The sequence below is a fragment of the Narcine bancroftii genome, chromosome 1 (genome assembly GCF_036971445.1).
Source record: "Narcine bancroftii isolate sNarBan1 chromosome 1, sNarBan1.hap1, whole genome shotgun sequence".
NCBI classification, from domain to species: Eukaryota; Metazoa; Chordata; class Chondrichthyes; order Torpediniformes; family Narcinidae; genus Narcine; species Narcine bancroftii.
In genome coordinates, this window is record NC_091469.1 from 329,283,368 (window position 1) to 329,303,505 (window position 20,138).

The following is a 20,138-nucleotide window of genomic DNA, read 5'->3' on the forward strand; positions in this document are numbered from 1 at the left end:
TATAATCCGATGATAAATGAACTTGAACTATTGGGTGTCTTAGCTTACTTCGAGATGCTCACTTGGGATTGTACATATGGTGAGATTTAATAGGAGAATTGCAAATGACACCACCATTTCATTTTTTTTTTAAATTTCACTTGTTTGGTGCCTAAAAATGAGGCATAAATCAAATGAAACTGCAACGTGTGTTTAACAGTGTAAAGAGAAAACAGCTCACAAAAAGCAGAGGTAAACAACCTCTGCAACAACAGATCAGATGGTAGTTCTGCAGAGCAGAAGATTGGGGGTCCGACAGCAAACATTCCTGTCAACAACGGCAACAACAGCAGAGCCCAGCATGAGTGCCAAAGACAAAGTGAAGCATTCACATCACATTCAGCCAGAAAAACCAAGAGGATGATTTATCTCACATTCCTCCTAAGATCCCCGCCGTCACAGATGCCAATCTTCAGCCAAGTTCATTTACTGCATTATAAAGAGACACTTTGTTTAGCTAACATATTTCTAACGTGCTTCGATACTATTTGCTGAACTCTTATCTCACTAAATAGGTTTCAGCAGCTTTTCGTGACCTCGTGACTGGACGAAGATATTAAGAAATGAAAGCACTATATTGGAAGAACTCAGCAGGTTAAACGGCATAGTTTGTTTCACGACGATAGATACATAATCATCGTTTTGGGCTTAAGCCCTTTATCAACGTATGAGCAAAATGTAGACAGGCACTTGAATAAAATGGTGAGGGATGGGAGGAGCAGAGGCAAGAGGGAAAGGAGGGAGGCGCAAGAGAAAATGGAGAGGGGTGTTTATCTGTTAATGGAGAGGGAGGAGTTGGAAAGCTGGGGGAAAGGAGTCGGAGGGATGAGGAAAGGGAGATTGGGGAGTGGTCTAGCAGAAACCAGAGGTCGATGTTAATACCATCCAGTTAGGGAGTGCCCAGGCAGAATATTAGGTGTTACTCCTCCAATTTCAGGTGGCCTTCGTTTGGTGGGGTGTGAGGCAGTGGACAGACATGTGGGTGCGGGAGCGAGGCACAGAATTGAAATGATTGGCCACTGCAAGATTCCTGTCATTGATGCAAACAAGGCAAAGATGGTCAGCAACATGACCTCCCAGACTGTGTACAATCACTTCAATGGAAAGAAGGCCACAGCGGGAGCACCAGAGGACTCTCACTATTCACAAGCAAAGTGTAGCTTCAAAGACTGTTTGGGGCCCGCAATAGAGGTAAGGGAGGATGTGTGGGTGTAAGTGTGGCATTTCCTGCAGTCACAGAGGAAGGTGCCCATGGGGCAATTAGTGGGAAGGGATGAGTGGACAAGGGAGTCATGGAAGGGGTGGCCCCATGGAAGGTGAAGAAGGGAGGAGTGGGGAATACATGTCTGCCACCTTATTGTGAATATTACCAAACTATAGTAGAGGTACAAGGACTGCTTAAAGAAATCTCTTGGTGCCTGCCACATTGACCACCGCCAGTGGGCTGATATCACCTCCAACCGTGCATCTTGGCGCCTCACAGTTCGGCGGGCAGCAACCTCCTTTGAAGAAGACCGCAGAGCCCACCTCACTGACAAAAGACAAAGGAGGAAAAACCCAACACTCAACCCACCAGTTTTCCATTGCAACTGCTGCAACCATGCCTGCCTGTCCCGCATCAGACTTGTCAGTCACCAACGAGCCTGCAGCAGACGTGGACATTCCCCCTCCATAAATCTTTGTCCGCGAAGCCAAGCCAAAAAAAGAAGAATAGTAGAAAGGGGAAATGCTGGTCACATTCATAAGAGCAGATTATAGTGAGATAAAGAGTAAATTAATTAAAAGTGACCATTGGCTATTTCGGTGTTTCATCATGAACTGTCAGTGTACACACATAATCCAAGACAATAATAATGTCTGTAGACTTTCCTGTTGACCTCCAGTGTACACAGATGACCTGCTTCCAGAAATTGCAGCATAATACTTTATGTTCAGAACATGAAACAGTTGACCCCCAAAACAACCCTTCGGGATAAAGGCAGACGTATCAATAACACAGATCTGACCAGGCTAACCCCATCCGAGCTGTTGCTCAGAAATCCAGCAGTAGAATTTCACTCGAAACCTCGAAGGGTGGTACTGATATTATCTTTCAGGTGCAAAGCAACCATGGTGATCCATCTATCAGTCTACTTTTATACGATCACATTATATGAAGTGTTCGTGCAACGATGTTTCAGCACCACCAATTGCGATCAGAGTTTGAATCCCGCGCTGCTTGTAAGGTGCTTTTACAGTCTCCCCGTGTCTGTGTGGGTTTCCCACAAGCCGGGGGTGGGGGGGAGGGGCGGAAGAGGTCAATTGGGTGGTATTCGGGCAGCACAGGCTCGTAGACTGAAATGGCCTGTTACCGCGCTGTATGTTGAAATTTAAATTTAAAAGGTCACCTCACCCCTTCAGCCTGTTCCAAACCCCTCCCCTCCAGACTCAATGCAATCAGGTAGATCTGCTCTTCTGTACAAGTTTCCCCCCCCCCCCACCACACCTTAAATACCTGAATTTTTTTTAATATCAATTTATTCTTTCAATGCTTCTAATTACCTAGCCTCCACAAAAAATGGCAGCACTGCTGGAGCCACTATAACGGAGGAGCTACTACTTTCTGTGGGCCTGCAGAGAGTGAATTCTCAGCACTTCCCCCAGTCCAACTGCCGTGAACTCAGTACAGGCTTTAAACGCCCTGTTAAAGGAGACAACGATGGTTTATTTTAAAATCCCACAATGTTGGGGTCTGGCCCGAGATGGCTGCGCTCATGATCGGCAGTGGCCACGAGGGGTTGCAGTCTCCAGGGAAGTGGAGGACTGGCGCAGGCCACTAGAAAATTGGAGACCCTCCCTCCCCCCACCTCGCTTGAGTAGGAGGAGCAGAGGAGAAAACCCAAGGGATGATGACCTTGAGGAGCTAGAAGGCTGAAGGACACATAGAAGGCGAACCACTGGTAACTAGAGGGGAGGTACCCACGTAGTATGCGGGCTGCTGGCGACAGCGGTCAAGGACTCACACCAAGCTGCGGACTGCTGGAGGCTGTTTGAAGGGGAACCAGGTATCGGAACTGGGATTCCAGAGGGTGCTGGAGGCTTCCTGACAGTTCAGACTGAAGGCTGTGTGAGCACTGGAGGGAAATCCTTTGACTCAGGGAGGCCTCACTTTTGCTTCTCTTTCTCTGGCTGTAAAGGATGCCAGACTATTTCTGCTGATAGCAAATCTTTGCCTGTCTTACAGTAGACTAAAGGAAATTTCATGTAATATCACATTTTCTGTTTTATTACATGACAATGAAATAATCTTGAATCCACAATCCTCAGGGGGAGTGAATTTTCCACCGCCAAAACACCCCCTTTCAAATAATGACTCACATGGTGGAAAATCTCAAGATGACCCTGACGTGTCCAATTTGGAGAGATGTGGAGAATTTTTTTTTCTCGTCCACTCTAAGGATTGTTAGATATTTCAGTTTTAGAAGCAGAATCAACAGCCAAAGTTACCATGCACTTTTAAAAAAAAACAGAAAATTGAGAAGCAATGCAGGATATCACACCAAGCGGCCACCTGCTGTAGAGAGAATCAGATTACGGTCATGAACACATCACAAAATTCATTGTTTGCGGCACCAGCATTGTTGCATCACAGGTGCAAAATTGCAATAAATTACAGTTCCAAAAAATACAATATTTAAAAATAAATAATTAGTGCAAAAAGAGATGAAAGTGAGGTAGTGTCTGTATGTTCACTCATCCATTCAGAAATCTGATGGCAGAGGAGAGGAAGCTGTCCTTGTGCGACTGGGTGTTGATCTTCAGGCTCCTGTACCTCCTTCCTGATGGCAGCAGTGAGAAGAGGGCAGGGCCTGGGTGGTGAGGGCCCTTGATGATGGAGGCTGCTTTCTTGAGACATCACTTCTTATAGTTGCCCTTAATGAAGGGAAGAATGATGCTCATAATAGTGCTGGCCAAGTTCACAGCTCTCTAGCCTTCTCCTATTCTGTGTGTTGGGTCCTCCATACCAGACAGTGATGCAACCAGCCAGAATGCTCCCCACGATACATCTGTAGAACTTTTCAAGAGTCTTCAGTGACATACCAAATCTCCTCAAACACCTCACGAAGTATAGCCACTGGTGAGCCTTCTTCTCAATTGCATCGACATCTTGGCCCAGGATAGACTTTTAGAGATGTTGACACTAGGACTGCTTTATGCTCTTCTCTTTCCCTTTCCTGAAGTGAACAATCAATTCCTTAGTTTTGCTAATGTTGAATGCAAGTTTTTATTGTGACACCACTCAACCAACTGATTTAGCTCATTCCTGTATGCTTCCTCATTGCCGTCTGCGAATCTACTGGCAAAACTGAGGTGTAGTTGGCAAATTTGTAGACGGTATTTGAATTGTGCCTAGCCTCACAGTCGTGCATGTAGAGAGAGTGGGGCAGTGGGCCAAGTACACATCCTTAAGGTGTACCGGAGTTGATTGCCAATGAAGAGGAGGAGATGTTGTTTCCAATCCACAGTGACTGTGGTCTTCCGATAAGGAAGCCAGGGATTCAATTGTGCAGAGGCCATGATTTTGAAATTCGCTGACTAGTGCTGAGGTGATGATGGTGTTAAAAGCTGAGCTGTAATTGATGAAAAGCAGCCTGATGTAGATGTTGCTGTTTGTCCAGGATGGAATAAATAAGCAAAGAACTTAGCAGTCAGACATCATCCATAGGTAGAAATGGTCAAACAGCATTTAAGGTCAAAATCCTTTTTATCAAGATGTTCATTAAGGTTTGTGATTCAAAATGCTCCAGGTTCTAGAGTCTGTAGCTTTTGTGTTTCCATGACAGAATAAATTATTTGCTGGCATACACCATCATGTTAAAGAAAAAGTCAATGTATTTAAATATCTGTTAAGATGTTGGGGAAACCCAGGTGCACGAAAGCAAGCTTTCAATTATGTTATTTTAAAAATAAGCAGTCACTGTGTTCCAGGAATGCAGTCTGTGTAAAAAGATCTTAACAGGAATGAGGGACTCATTCCTGTTCTGAAATGTTATCTCCTCCACCCCTAGATAATTTTACAGAATATCTACAGTCTAAACTGAACTGCAGGTGATCTGCAGCAACGGGCTAATGAATAGGACACAAAGTCTACCGCACTTCAGGCAATGCATTAACTCGCAGTATGATACAGATATTTGGAGTTTTGTTTGAAGAGTCACTCTGGAAAGTAGGGAGACACTTCAGAACAGAAAAAAAAACACAAGTTCTATGAGAATATAAAGAACATTCAAAACCACAATTCAGAGGAAGAACCATCTGTTTTACTCGAAGCCCAACTTCACAGACCACAAGTTTAACAGGATGAATTGCTACACAAGCAAGTGAAATGACTAATTTACACCAGACACAAATGTGGAACTAAAGTCCAAGGTACACCATTATTACCATTGTTTTGCATTGAGCTCTTAAAGGTTTGCAGCAGTCCCCATAAAACACACTGCTTTCTGAATTAAGAACCACCAATAGTTGCAGAGCAAATAATTTCAGGATTTTATACCAAAAAAGTATAGACAAAAGACACAAGCATTATAAGCTCCAAGAAAATAACTCACTTGTTCGGAGGTCTTTCACGTGTGTACTATACCAAAACCCTTTCAGAAACAGCTGGGATCTCACGTCAAACATTGCACAACATAAAACAGCGTGGCAACATTACCTGTGCAAACATTCCTTGAAGGAGAACGGTTACCATGAAAATATGCTTGGAGAAAACTTCTCCCAGATGGAGACATCCCTCCCCCTCTCTCTGGCCATAGCCCATTTAATTAAAGCCCTTGCTCAGCTACCAAACCACTACAGTTGAACAATTTCCTCAAGTCATGAGGCAACGACGATTCTGTACTGTGGAGCAACACACAAAAGTGCTGAAGCAAAAGATAATCAACATTTTGGGGCTGAATCCTTCATCAGGGCATGAGCAAAAAGCAGGAAGAATAAAAAGTTGTGAGAGGAGGAGGAGGGAGGAAGGGGCAGTGCAGGCTATCAGGCAAGAGGTGGGGGGGGGAGAAGATAAAATAAACAGACGTGATGGGGACGGGCTAGTTTAACTATATCCTGTTTAAACATGTACTGTGCAACACATTTAATTTCTTTTCACATTTTTTGAACCTATTTGAGGCACTAGCCTCCATCCCCCTGGAGAGAACCATAGAACAATGACAGCACAGAAATGGGCCACCTTGGCCCTCTAGCCTGTGCCGCCTTGTCCCACTGACTTTCACCCACCCCATAGCCCTCATACCTCTCCCATCCATGTTCCTGTCCAAATTCTTCTTAAATGTTAAAATTGAATCCACATTTACCACTTCAGTTGGAAGCTGCGTTCCATACTCCCACCACTCTCTGTGCGAAGTGCTCCCTCATGTTCCCCTTAAACTTTTCCCCTTTCACCTATAATCTGTCTTCTGTTTACATCTCACCTACCCTCAATGGAAAAAGCCCATCTACATTTACTCCATATAACCCCTACATAATTTTAAATCTCTCTATCAAATCTCCCCTCATTCTTCTACGCTCCAGGGAATAAAGTCCTAACCTGTTTAATCCTTCCCTGTAACTCAATTCCTGAAGTTCAGGCAACATCCTAGTAAACCTTCTCTGTACTCTTTGCATCTTATAGATATCTTTCCTAGTTAGTTGACAAAAGCTGCACACAATACTCCAAAATTGACCTAACCAATGTCTTATACAACTTTAATATAACTTCATGTGCTCAATACTTTGATTTATGAAGGCCAAAATGCCAAAAGTGCTCTGTTTCATCTTGTATTCATATGTGGGAGTTCTTAGACAGCACATGGATGAAGGAAAAGGTTCTTTCCTTTAAAGTTGATGTAAACAGCACCATGAGGCTGCAAGTCTCCATTACAAATCTGCACACTGTGTGTCAGCCCCTGGTGGCAGCCAAGTATAATCAAATAGTAAGGCATTGCTAATGGCATCACACAACAATCTCTATCATTACATCTCCCTTTCTTAAAGTAAAAGTAGCTTACTTTTAACTAACATGTTTTCTTTGTCTAACTCTGCAATTTTAACTTTAACACCAAGAACTTACATTTTCATGATTATCAACATTGTTAACATTTTTAAAACTTATTTTATGTGTTCACATTTACATACACTAAAACCTGAAGAGCAAATAAGATAGCACTACTTCATTCTATAACAGGAATCGTTAAATTTGGTCAATGAGTCTCTTAGGAGGATTCATGTGTCTTGACAATGTCCTGATTGATTGTCCTTGAATTGGAGTTGTTGCCTCAGACGATGTCTTCTCAGATGTGCATTCAGGTTGTTCAACAGTATCAGTTTTTCCATCTACTGTGGCTGGTCCCATTTGAAGGTCTCGACGATTTCTTCGCAGAACACCACCTTCATCTGTCTGAATGGTGTATGATCTTGGTTGGACTTCAAGGACAGTTCCCTTCTGAGTCCATAAGTTGGTTTTGTCTTTTAGCTTTACTTGGTCACAAGTGTAGAGTTCCAGTAGGTTTTTTGTTCCTCTGTCGAAGTAATACTTTCTTTCCTTTCTGTTGTTCTTTGAACTTACTCCCCTCTTTTGTTTTTTGGAGGTTCTCCTGAATGGGTAGGTTTGATCTTAGCCTATGTCCCATAAGGAGTTGTGCTGGTGACATTCCACACTCGAGTGGCGTTGTGCGGTATACTAGCATGCTCTGATAGAAGTCTGTTCCACTGTCTTTTGCCTTGTTCATCAGACTTTTCACTGTCTGTACTGATTTTTCCACTAGACCATCGGACTGTTGAAAATGTACACATCACGTCAAGACCTCAAAGTCCCACTCTTTGGCAAACTGTCGAAACTTGAAATTGCAAAACTGGGCTCCATTGTCTATGAAGACCTCACTTGCCACACCATGGCTGGAGAATATGGCTTTCATACCTGTTATTACAGCATCTATAGAGGTGGTGTTCAGTTTACACACCTCCAGATACAGGGAGTAATAGTCTGTGATTACAAGATAGTCCTTCCCTTGACATTCAAATAGGTCAGCGTACATTAGCTTACCTAGAGTGTACTCTGGGTATAGTATTGCAGCCTAATCATCATTCTTTGTATTCTCAGTCAACATTCATTTAATGGCTTTTGGAGCAATGCAATCAAGGGCTTATGGTCAGTCTCTACACTGATTGCTTGTCCTGACAAACTGATGAATCTTTCTCATGCATGTGTGATGCTGAGCAGCTCCTTTTCAATTTGAGCGCATCATGTCTGTCATTGAGCGTGATGCATACGCAATGGGTTGGCAGTCATCATATTTTTGCATAACTGCACCGAGCCCACTATATGATGCGTCTGATGATATCTTGATGGGGCTCGCTGGGTCGTAAAACCCCAGACTGGTTCCTCTGTGAGCAATTTCTTTAGTTCACTCCATGACTTTTCATACTCATGATTCCACTCCCATTCAATGTTCTTTTCTGTTAGTCTTCTCAATGGAGCCATCTTTTCTGAGAGGTTGGATATGAATTTACCCATAGAGTTGACCATTCCTTTAAACCTCATGTCCTTTTTGCATTGTGGCCTTGGCATGTTCCTAATGGCAAACACCTTTCTGGGATCTGGCTGGTGCCCTCACTGCCAATAATATCTCCTACAAATGTTAGTTCTGTCACCCCGAGCTGGAATTTCTCTCTATCCAGCTTCAGGCTTGCTTTCCTTGTTGCTTACAGCACTTTCCTTAGTCTCCCATCATGCTTCATTCTCGTGGTTTCCCAAACTATGAGGTCATCCATTGAGGTATCAGCTCTGTCCAGGTGCTTATAGGCCGTATGGATAGTTTTGTGATACCCTTCAGGAGGAGAGAATTCCAAATCGTTAGCTTAGGAATCTGTATCAGCCAAATGGACTATTGAACGTATACAGAATTGAACTTGCTTCTTCCAATTTTAACTGCCAAAGTCCTGATGATGCATCTAACTTGCTGAAAAACTTTGCATTTGCAAACTGTGACATGATTTCTTCAAGTGTCAGAAGCTTAAAATGTTCTCTCTTTATTGCTCTGTTTAGATCTCTTGGATCCAGACAAATTCTAAACTTTCCATTCTTTTTGTCCACATTGGCAATTGAATCACCCACTCCGTTGGCTCATCTATCTTCTGAATCACGTTCAGGCTATCCATAATGTCCAACTCTGCTTTTAGTTGCTTTTGAAGTGCAAATGGAACTTTTCTGCATGGACGTATAATCGGTGGCACACGTTTATCCATTCTGATCGTGTATTCTCCTCGAAGGCAGCCTAGACCCTGAAGTAGGTCATTGTGCTCTTTCATGAGTTTATCACAGACTGTCTCTCCTTCACATTCCACCTCGAGGACTCTTTTTACCAGGTTCAGTTTCTCACAGGCTGTTAAACCTAGTATAGCATGTACAGCCTTTGGTATCACGATGAATGCTAGCATGTGCTCTCTGTCCTTTCACTTTAACCATGTATTCTCCTTGCACTGATACATCGGTACCTGAATATCCTGTTACCTTCAACTTTTGTTCTATACATCATTGGTCTGGGTCTAATCTTCTTAAAATCAGTTTCTGATATTACATTAATTTGTGCTTCAGTATCCAATTTAACTGAAATGTATATGTCATTCACTTTTAATCTCAACATCCAGTCTGTTTTCTTTCTTGTTTTCAGTCACAACATCTACATAGAATTTCTTGGTTAGTCCTTCCCAAATGCAACACATTGTTTGCATTAAACTCCATCTGCCATTTTTCAGCCCATTTTTCCAGATGGTCCAGATCCCTCTGCAAGCTTTGAAAACCTTCTTCACTGTCCACAACACCTCCAATCTCAGTGTCATCTGCAAAATTGCTAGTCCAATTTACCACGTTGTTTATCATCTAGATAATTGATATAGATGACAATAGTCCAGTACCAATCCCTGAGGCACACCACTAGTCACAGGCCTCCAATCTGAGAAGCAGCCTTCCACCACTATTCTCTGGCTTCACCTGTCTAGCCATTGTCGAATCCAGTGCACTTCTTTCCCATGAAAACCTAGCGACCAAACATTCCTGCGAGGCCTTGACAAAGGACTTATTAAAGTCCATGTAGACAACATCCATAGCCTTTCCCCTCATCAATTTGCCTGGTAACCTCCTTGAAAACTATCAGATTGGTTAAACACGACTTCCCATGCACAAAACCATGTTGATTATCCTTAAACAGTTCCTGGCTATCCAAATAATTGTACATCACCTACTTCTGACATCAGGCTCACTGGCCTATAATTTTCATGATTACTTTTGGAGCATTTTTTTAAAGCAATGGAACAATATGAGCTACCCTCCAATCCTCTAGCACCCCACTCGTGGCTAAGGGCATTTTACATATTTCTGGCAGACCTCCTGCAATTCCTGCACCAGCTCCCTCAAGATCCGAGGGAATATCTTGTCAGGCCCTTATTTGTTTTTAGACAGAGGGCACTTCCTCTTGTTTAATCTGAATAGATTCCATGAACTCACTGATTGTTTTCCTTATGGTAATAACATTGGCAGAGATGACACCGCAACTGATCAGTCGTGGCAACTCAGGCGACCAAAACAGCTTGCGTTCACACCAAGGCGACCTCTCCTCAGTCTCCTTGGTCTCCAGCAGGTCCCGGCGACACCGCGGAGGGGTCCCGGCGACACCGCGGAGGGGTCCCGGCGACACCGCGGAGGGGTCCCGGCGACACCGCGGAGGGGTCCCGGCGACACCGCGGAGGGGTCCCGGCGACACCGCGGAGGGGTCCCGGCGACACCGCGGAGGGGTCCCGGCGACACCGCGGAGGGGTCCCGGCGACACCGCGGAGGGGTCCCGGCGACACCGCGGAGGGGTCCCGGCGACACCGCGGAGGGGTCCCGGCGACACCGCGGAGGGGTCCCGGCGACACCGCGGAGGGGTCCCGGCGACACCGCGGAGGGGTCCCGGCGACACCGCGGAGGGGTCCCGGCGACACCGCGGAGGGGTCCCGGCGACACCGCGGAGGGGTCCCGGCGACACCGCGGAGGGGTCCCGGCGACACCGCGGAGGGGTCCCGGCGACACCGCGGAGGGGTCCCGGCGACACCGCGGAGGGGTCCCGGCGACACCGCGGAGGGGTCCCGGCGACACCGCGGAGGGGTCCCGGCGACACCGCGGAGGGGTCCCGGCGACACCGCGGAGGGGTCCCGGCGACACCGCGGAGGGGTCCCGGCGACACCGCGGAGGGGTCCCGGCGACACCGCGGAGGGGTCCCGGCGACACCGCGGAGGGGTCCCGGCGACACCGCGGAGGGGTCCCGGCGACACCGCGGAGGGGTCCCGGCGACACCGCGGAGGGGTCCCGGCGACACCGCGGAGAGGTCCCGGCGACACCGCGGAGAGGTCCCGGCGACACCGCGGAGAGGTCCCGGCGACACCGCGGAGAGGTCCCGGCGACACCGCGGAGAGGTCCCGGCGACACCGCGGAGAGGTCCCGGCGACACCGCGGAGAGGTCCCGGCGACACCGCGGAGAGGTCCCGGCGACACCGCGGAGAGGTCCCGGCGACACCGCGGAGAGGTCCCGGCGACACCGCGGAGAGGTCCCGGCGACACCGCGGAGAGGACCCGGCGACACCGCGGAGAGGTCCCGGCGACACCGCGGAGAGGTCCCGGCGACACCGCGGAGAGGTCCCGGCGACACCGCGGAGAGGTCCCGGCGACACCGCGGAGAGGTCCCGGCGACACCGCGGAGAGGTCCCGGCGACACCGCGGAGAGGTCCCGGCGACACCGCGGAGAGGTCCCGGCGACACCGCGGAGAGGTCCCGGCGACACCGCGGAGAGGTCCCGGCGACACCGCGGAGAGGTCCCGGCGACACCGCGGAGAGGTCCCGGCGACGTCTCCCCAGTCGCAGACAACATTAGTCACCGCGACTGATGGAGATGTCACTGAGACCTGCTGGAGACTGGAAAAAGTCTCCAGAAAAATTGAACATGTTCGATTTTCCAGCGACTCCCTGGAGACTCGGCTAGTTTCCACAACCAATGGAGACTCTAGTCTCCACCTAGTCTCCAGGCCAGTGAGATAGGCCCTTTATTTTCCACGACTCTGTGCCAGTTTCCTGAGTGAATACTGATGGAAAATAAAATGTCACCCATCTCTTTTGGGTCCATACAAATCTGATCTTCAAGGGGGCCAATTTTGATCCTTACCATCCTTTTGCTCTTAATACACCTTAGAAACCCTTAGGATTTTCCTTCACATTGTCTGTCAAAGCAACTTCACGTTTTCTTTTAACCTCCTGACTTCTTTCTTGAGGTTTTTCTTGCTCTTTTTTTAAAAAAATGCTCCTCAAGTACTTAATTTGTTCCATGTTGCTATACCTGTTATACACCTCTTTCTTCTTTTGAACTAGATCCCCAATACCTCTGAAAAACCAAGTTTCTCTATGCCTGCTAACCTGGTCTTTAACCCTGACAGGAACATAGAAACTCTGTACTCCCAAAATTTCATGATTGAAGGTCCTCCAATTAACTGAAACATCCTTGCTAGAAACCAACTTATCCCAATCCACACATTCTCGATCCTTTCTCATTTCCTCAAAATTGGCCTTTCCCCATTTAGAATCTCAACCCAGACATATCCCTCTCCATAATTAACTTGAAACGTATGGCATTATGATCACTGGACCCAAGATGTTCCCCTACACATACTTCTGTCACCTGTCCTGTCCCATTCCCAAATAAGAGATCCAAAAATGCACGCTCTCTAGTTAGTATGTCTATGTATTGATTTAGAAAATTTTCCTGAACACATTTGACAAACGTCAAGCCATCCAGCCTTTTTACAGTGTGGGAATCCCAGTCAATACAAGTTAAAATCTCCTACTATCATAATTTTATGTTTCCTGTAGCTGTCTGCTCCTCCATTTCTTGCTGATTATTGGGTGGTCTATAATATCACCCCATGAGTGGGGTCATACCTTTCCCGTTCCTCAGCTCCACCCACGTAACCTCAGTAGACGAGTCTTCTGCTCTGTCCTGCCTGAGCACCACTATGGATCATCAACTTGAGATAGTGTTAAATTTAGACTGTGACCAATGTGTCTGTCATCAAACTCCAACCATTGACCATGCCTCATTCATAATCACTCACATCCACAATAACATCAGTGAGGTGTTGCTGCAATGGCTTTGACTCAAATTGTTGATAAACCACCAGTATTTCTCCCCAATATCTCCAGCGTGCCACAAGGTCTCATTCTTGCCTTTATCTCATTTCTCCCAGCTTTATTGCCCTCTTCAGGCTGTGTGAGCATGAGGACAACTTTCATATACAAAACAAATGGTTTTATCTCTAGCCCTCCATTAGACAAGTTGTCTAATATGAAACAGGGAGTGAGCTAGAGCTAACTATAGCTCAATTATGTCAAGAATCACATGATACATTTTAGTTGCATCAGATTCCATGCTCCATTGCCAGATTCCATTTTCTTCTGGCTGCTACACTTAGTTCATGCGATCGCACACAGTAACTCAAGCAAACTTGGGATTTGTGTGGGGTATATTACACGCAGCCCATTTTAACATCCACAAGTTTCCTACCCAGTCTCTTTCCACGACAAATGGCAACATTCTGATACATATAAAGCATTTGACCATGTCCTCCGTTGAAATGGCCATCCTAATTCTGACACCTTCAGCCTGAGGGCAGTGAATCAGTGGAATTTGTGGCTACGGGCAGTTGCTGCCAGGCCATCAGGTGTATTTAAGGCAGAGATTGGTAGGTTCTTAATTAGCCAGGGCACCAAAAGGTTATTGGGTGGGGGGGGGGTGGGCAGTGGGGCTGAGTGAGAAAATGGATCAGCTCATGATTAAAAGGCAGGAAAGACTCAATGGGCCAAATATCCTATTTCTGCTCTTATGTCATGTCACCACAAAGTCTGATTTGAACCTTTTTGGGCAAATGTAACGTTACATTTGCCCAAAAAGGTTCAAATCCAGACTTTGTGGAACTTTCAAAACAATCACCTTGAGAGGCGAGGGAAGGTCACAGAAATTTCCTGTTGTTTTTCCGTGGTGTTGGAGGTTGTTGGTAACTGAGATAGTATGACTTGAGAAGTTACGCCAGACCCAACTAGACTTCCCCTTTGGTGCCTCCTTATCTAGCCATCTTCTGCAGTCTCATCTCGTTTACAAACCACTTATTGACCAGTGATGATCAGAAGCACAATTATTTTGCCTCCATACTGCAAGAGTCGATATACAAGTTTTTCCATCACTCGAGGTCTCTCACTTCCCAATACCATTGTAAAACCTAACTTCTGACATGCTTTCAGCTGCATCCTTTCAATTCATGCTCAGCACAGAATGGAGTGAAGCTCTCAGGGATGCTCTGCTGTTTGAATTATTGAACAGGTGTAACAATTATGCAAATGTCCTAATTAATGAAAAATGTTCCCTTGCAATTTCTCATGAATATTCATTGTATAATATTAACAGCAGCATCCTAATTGGTGAAAAGGCTGAATACGAATCTGCTTTGTAATTGAGTACTAAAACAACAATGCATTTCACAAGAACACAAGACCTAGGAGCAGAAACAGGCTATTCAGCCCATCAAGACTGCCCCACCAATCATGAGCTGATCCATTTCCATACTTGATCACACAATGATATCCACATGAACTCTGTTTATCTATACCACCCCATCAATAATATATGCACCTTTATGACCAGAAGATGCATGTCAAAAACCCAGGTTGAAATCCTTGTGCACTACTGACAGTGTTATACTACCAAGGCCCAGATTTTTCAGAGAGTTCATACATGACATCATATAAAACCCTGAGATTCTTTCTCCTGAGGGCCTTTTAGAATTTCTACTGATCAGTACTGCAAAAATAAAAAAAAAAACCTGTACTTGTACAAGAGAAATGTAAATTTTAAATTTAGACATCCAGCATGGTAACAAGCCCTTTTGACCCACGAGTCCGTGCCACCCAATTATACCCAATTGACCTATAATCCCTGGTACATTTTGAACAGTGGGAGGAAACCGGAGCACCGGGAGGAAACCCAAGTTGTCACGCGGAGAACATACAAACTCCTTACAGACAGCGTGGGATTCAAACCCAGTCACTAGCACTGTAATAATATTATGCTAACAGCCTCACTAACGGAAATAAATGTAAACAAACTGACTGTGCAATACAGACAATGAATATTCAGTAATAAATAATGCGTAAAGTAAAAATCATTAAATGAGTCCCTGATTAAGTTTGTCGTTTAGGAGTCTAATGTTGGAGGGATAGCAACTGTTCCTGAAACTGGTGGTTTGAGTCTTGTGGCACCTATACCTCTTTCCTGAAGGCAGAAGGGAGAACAGAGCGTGTGCTGGGCAGTGTGGATCCCTGATGATTGCTGCTGCTCTCTGACAGTAGTGATCCCTGTAGATTTTCTTGATGTTGGGGAAGAGTTTTTCCTGTGATGTACTGGGCATGCCAGGCCAAGGTGCAGCTGGTCAGCTTCAAGGCTTAGCCAATAACCATCCTTCATCAAAAGCTATAATCACAACATTTTGTTCTTTCTTTAGTAGAGCCTGATTGCTGGAGTTTATATACTACAAAAAGATAAAAAACAAAAAAAAAATCAAAATTTCAAACTGTGTCCTATTAGCTACAATGCACTTTGGGACAGTTCACAGGCAATGAAAAAGCAGAATAAATTAAAATCTATTTCTTGTTTTAAGGATCAAAAATGTTATAGTGTGATTTCAATGAAAATGTTTACCAAAATCCTTTCAGTAAGACTTACTGTTAAAAAATTTCAACAGGAGTAATGTCAACTATCTATGATGATTATTGGTCATGACAGAGGGTTGTTTCAGATCATTCAAATGCATAAAGCAAAGGGCATCAGGCTGAAACATGACCTGCTTCTCTTCCCATCCACTTAGTTTCCAGCATTTTTTTTTTTAATTTCTTTTATTCAGATTTTCCAAAAGATTAAAGATGCAAACACGCTTTTTCAATACATATCGACAAAGGGTGAAAATTAATATGCAAGTTCACCGAATGATTACAACATTGAAAGAAGCCATTTTCCCCATCAGGTCCAACTATTCTTCACTCCCTTACTCTCTTGTCTAGCATCCACTTAGAACAGGAGATGCGGAGAAATATCTTCAGCCAGAGGGTGGTAAATGTGTGGAGTTTGTTGCCACAGGTGGTTGTGGAGGCCAGGTTATTGGGTGTATTTAAGACAGAGACTGACAGTTTCTTGATTTGTCAGGGCATCATATGTTAAGGGGAGAAAGCCAAGCAGTGGAGCTGAGTGGGAAAATGGATCAGCTCATGATTAAATGGCAGGGCAGACTCGATGGGCTGAATAATAGATATAAATTAAAAAACCCACCTAACCTATTCTATTTTAAAAGAAAGCTAACCAAAAAAAAACACATCTGAGGAACTTATCCTGAGGGTTACAATAATATTTTCTAGCTTTTGATTCATACTGTGAATCAAAGAGGTAACACTATATCTCATATTGAAGAGTAAATACATCTAATCACATTAAAATCATTTACATCAAAAGAAAATAAGGCACAAAAGGTCGCCATGTATCTTCATATTTCACCGATGAATTATTATGGTCCCATGTCTTTATGGTCTTTCCCTTCAGATATTATTCAGCTCCCTCTTCATAATTCTGCCTGGCTGCATCAGTCCTTTACATTCATTGTCTAGATTAGTCATCTCTTTTGATACTTTTGCCTGTCTTCATTCAACATTCCCCAGTTATCCACCTTATACTCCAGTGTGAACAACACTCCTCTGTACACTTTATTCAGACATTTAATGATGAACACACCTTTCAGATGCTCTCAATTTCTTCTATCAAGAGGAAAGAAAATTCTGGCTCTTTGCTATTTTAATCAGAAATTAAAGAAAAAACAACAATTCCAGAAAAGAACAGAAGGACATGCTCCAGAGAAGTGCCTCAAATCCACATTGCTACCTGTTACCCAGAATGTTGGATTCCAAGGGAAGCTCAAGAACCTTATCGTCATAGAATCTAAAGATCCTCAAAAACTATCAGCTCCTGTCCAGAGACTTTACCAACAGTTCAAAATAGTCTACACGTTATGTCACGAACAGACCTCTTCATCAGTTTTTTTTTTTAAAAAAGCCTCCTCAGCATCTTGTTAAACTTGCTCAGAACCATGTCTACTTAACAGACATCTGCTCTCACTCAAACTTCAGCAAGTACATATCCATCTTACTTAAACTCTCCTTTGGTGGAGCATTCACACAGTTTTCAGACCCCCGGGGGCCATGGACTAAAATCAATTATTTTTTAATGTAGTCAGAAAAAATTGGGAATTATGATAGAAGAAACTTCAAGCTGAACACAAAGAACATTTCAGATTTGCTGCATCAGATAGGAAGTTGGAGAAACATTAAATTAACTCATTGAATTTAGCAGCGGTTAGTGTAATGCCTTTACAGCACCAGTGATCAGGACCAGGGATCAAATCCCACACTCTCTGTAAGGTGTTTGTATATTTTCCCCACATCTGTGTGGGTTTTCCCAGGAGCTCCGGTTTCCTCAAAATGTACCAGGGTGCAGGTCGTGTAATTGGGCAGCAAGGACCTGTGGGCCGAAAGGGCATGTTGTCTTGCTGTATGTCTAAGTTTTATTTAAAAATTAATCACATAATGATGAGAATACAAGTTCTCAGGTTGAGTGTATATGCTGCACAACAAATGAGAGAGCCCAGGGTTTGTCTTGGCCAACAGTTTTGCAACCAAAGTAAAGCTTAGGCTTTCTTAATAAGTGCAGTCATGCGGTATCTTTGATCCTTAAACATATACTCACCACAAAGCAACTGTTGCAATATTGATGAGACATTTCTGCTGTATTGAATTGTCCTGGTAAATGCTACTGTAAAGTCCACTCACTCTGCTCTTGCCTAAAGAACATGTGCATTAGCATGCATTCTAGTGAATGTAATGCACAACATTTGCACGTTAGCTCCTTTTTATAACCTGTCCACATCTCTCCTGACCAAACATGCCAAGAACTAATACAACATTTGCATAGCACCTGCACTGCGTGCAGGTCCTTGTATGCTTGGGCTGACTAAAATAGCTTGCTTTACAGGCAATGTACTAGTAGACTTAAAATATGACAGGAAATCACAGAAATGTTTTATTTTAAAAATGATGAGACAAGACTTTTTTTAAAAAATGATTTTCACGATCAGCAGCCCAAAATCCATAAAGTACACCCAAAAGTGTTCAGGAAGCAACATCTTCATTGTCCAATGTAATCAAACTCAGGATTTGGGATTCTATTCACTCCTCTGCTACTGGATCCTCAATTTCCTCATCCACAAACCCTATATGTGTGCATTGGCCACATCACCTTCTCCTCACTACCACTAACACACAGACACCTCAAGGCTGCAAGCTTAGTCCCCTACTCTATTCTCTCTACATTCACGATTGCATAGCCAAGGTTGGCTCCAATTCAGTCTAAGTTCATCGACAACACTACTGTTGTGGCCAAATATCTGAAATTAAGATCGAGAATCTGGTTGTGTGGTTTGTTACGAGCCCAGAGGACCCCCAAACCCAGCAGCCATAGATAGTCACCAAGACAAATGGTTACTTAAACAAAAGTTGCATTTAATTATCTTTAAACATGAAAACAGGATCAAACTTTAACTTATCACTATTGACTTAACTAACCTAACTTAACCCCTTTCTGATTGTAAGCGCACGTGTATATAATGTTTAAGTTCAGAAAAGTTCTTTGGTTCACAGTCCAATGTCACTTCTCATTCCTCCAAGTTTATTGATTGAAGGCAATTTTTATACTGTGCACAGAATTTAACATTTATGAAGTTCACCAGGCTTTGGAGTTTGAAAGGTAAGGTTCTTGTCCGTTTTCAGAGAGATTTGTTGTTCGCTGGACACCCACAACTGATTCCTTGTAACCAGCCACTTCATTGTCTTACCAAAGAAACTTGCCTCATCAGGATTTTCCAGGTGATAACCTCTTTCTTTCAGGTCACCACAAAGTTCCCTTTTGTTTCCCTTATTCCAAGTGAAACATTAGGCACCCAGTCCTCTCCTTTTGTATGAACCACAAGGGCTTTGACCACGCTGAACTAAGAACTCACAACCCATCTTCCAAATGGGGTTTTTCCACAAGCTTGCCAGCTTGTCCTGTTCCAGTTCCAACTGCTGCTGCTGACTGTAGCACTGCAGAACTGAATCCCTCTCTCTGTGAGAAAAAGCCTGTTTTTTACCTCTCGTCTTGCAAAACCACATGACCCTCTTGGAACAGCAAGTTCCACTCCAGACAGCCTGCAGCACCGACAAGTTATTTCATCTGTTGCCTTTTTGTGAATAACAATCCATTAGTGAAGTCACTTGGGCACTCTCCAAAACTTTTGCAAAGGCTCTGGGTGTTGACCTGTCCAGCATGAGCAGAGCTCCAATTTTTTAAATGAGATCTGTTTTAAAGTGTTTGTATGTGACCTACACTAAAAAACCAGCCCCAATTTATCTTCCCAAACATATCTATAATCTATCACAGATTCAACAAGACCAAGGAACTTATTGTAGTAAATGCTGGAGGAGCTCAGCCAGTCTCACAGCATCCATAGGGGGTAAAGATATATTACTAATGTTTTGGGCCCGAACCTTTTCTCAAGGTATGAGTAAGAAAAGAGACAGGCATCTGTGTTAAAGGCTGGGGAGAAAACATAGAAGAATGGAAGGGAGAGAAGTACAGATCAGTAGACAAAAGGGTATTAATTAGATATGATAAAAGGACAGAAGAATGGTGAGAATTGATTTTAGACTTATTGTGGGACAGCAATTAGGTGTAGCAGTTAGGGCAATGCCTTTACAGCGCCAGCAATCGGGACCAGGGTTTGAATCCAGCATTGTCTGTAAGTGGGAGAATGTACAAACTCCTATCTATGTGGGTTTTCCCCAGAGGCTCCAGTTTCCTCCCACCTTTCGAAATGACCCAGGGGTTCTAGGCTAATTGGGTATAAATTGGGCGGCATGGACTCGT

The 20,138-nt window shown here is 44.3% G+C and overlaps 1 protein-coding gene across 6 annotated transcripts in view; it reads right to left on the reverse strand.

The window, feature by feature from the left end:
* LOC138748300 (E3 ubiquitin-protein ligase RNF144B-like) overlaps window positions 1-20,138 on the reverse strand; it is a 157,367-nt gene that overhangs the window by 59,389 nt on the left and 77,840 nt on the right. Inside the window, exon 2 of one of the 6 annotated variants that reach the window (XM_069908251.1) lies at window positions 15,404-15,666. The exons of 3 other annotated variants lie outside the window; for them this stretch is intronic. The gene's annotated coding sequence lies outside the window, so the exon portion shown is untranslated. Of the gene's footprint in view, window positions 1-413; window positions 453-5,734; window positions 5,864-15,403; window positions 15,667-20,138 lie in introns of those variants that run through there. 2 more of the 6 variants (XM_069908261.1, XM_069908272.1) reach the window with 2 other exon arrangements.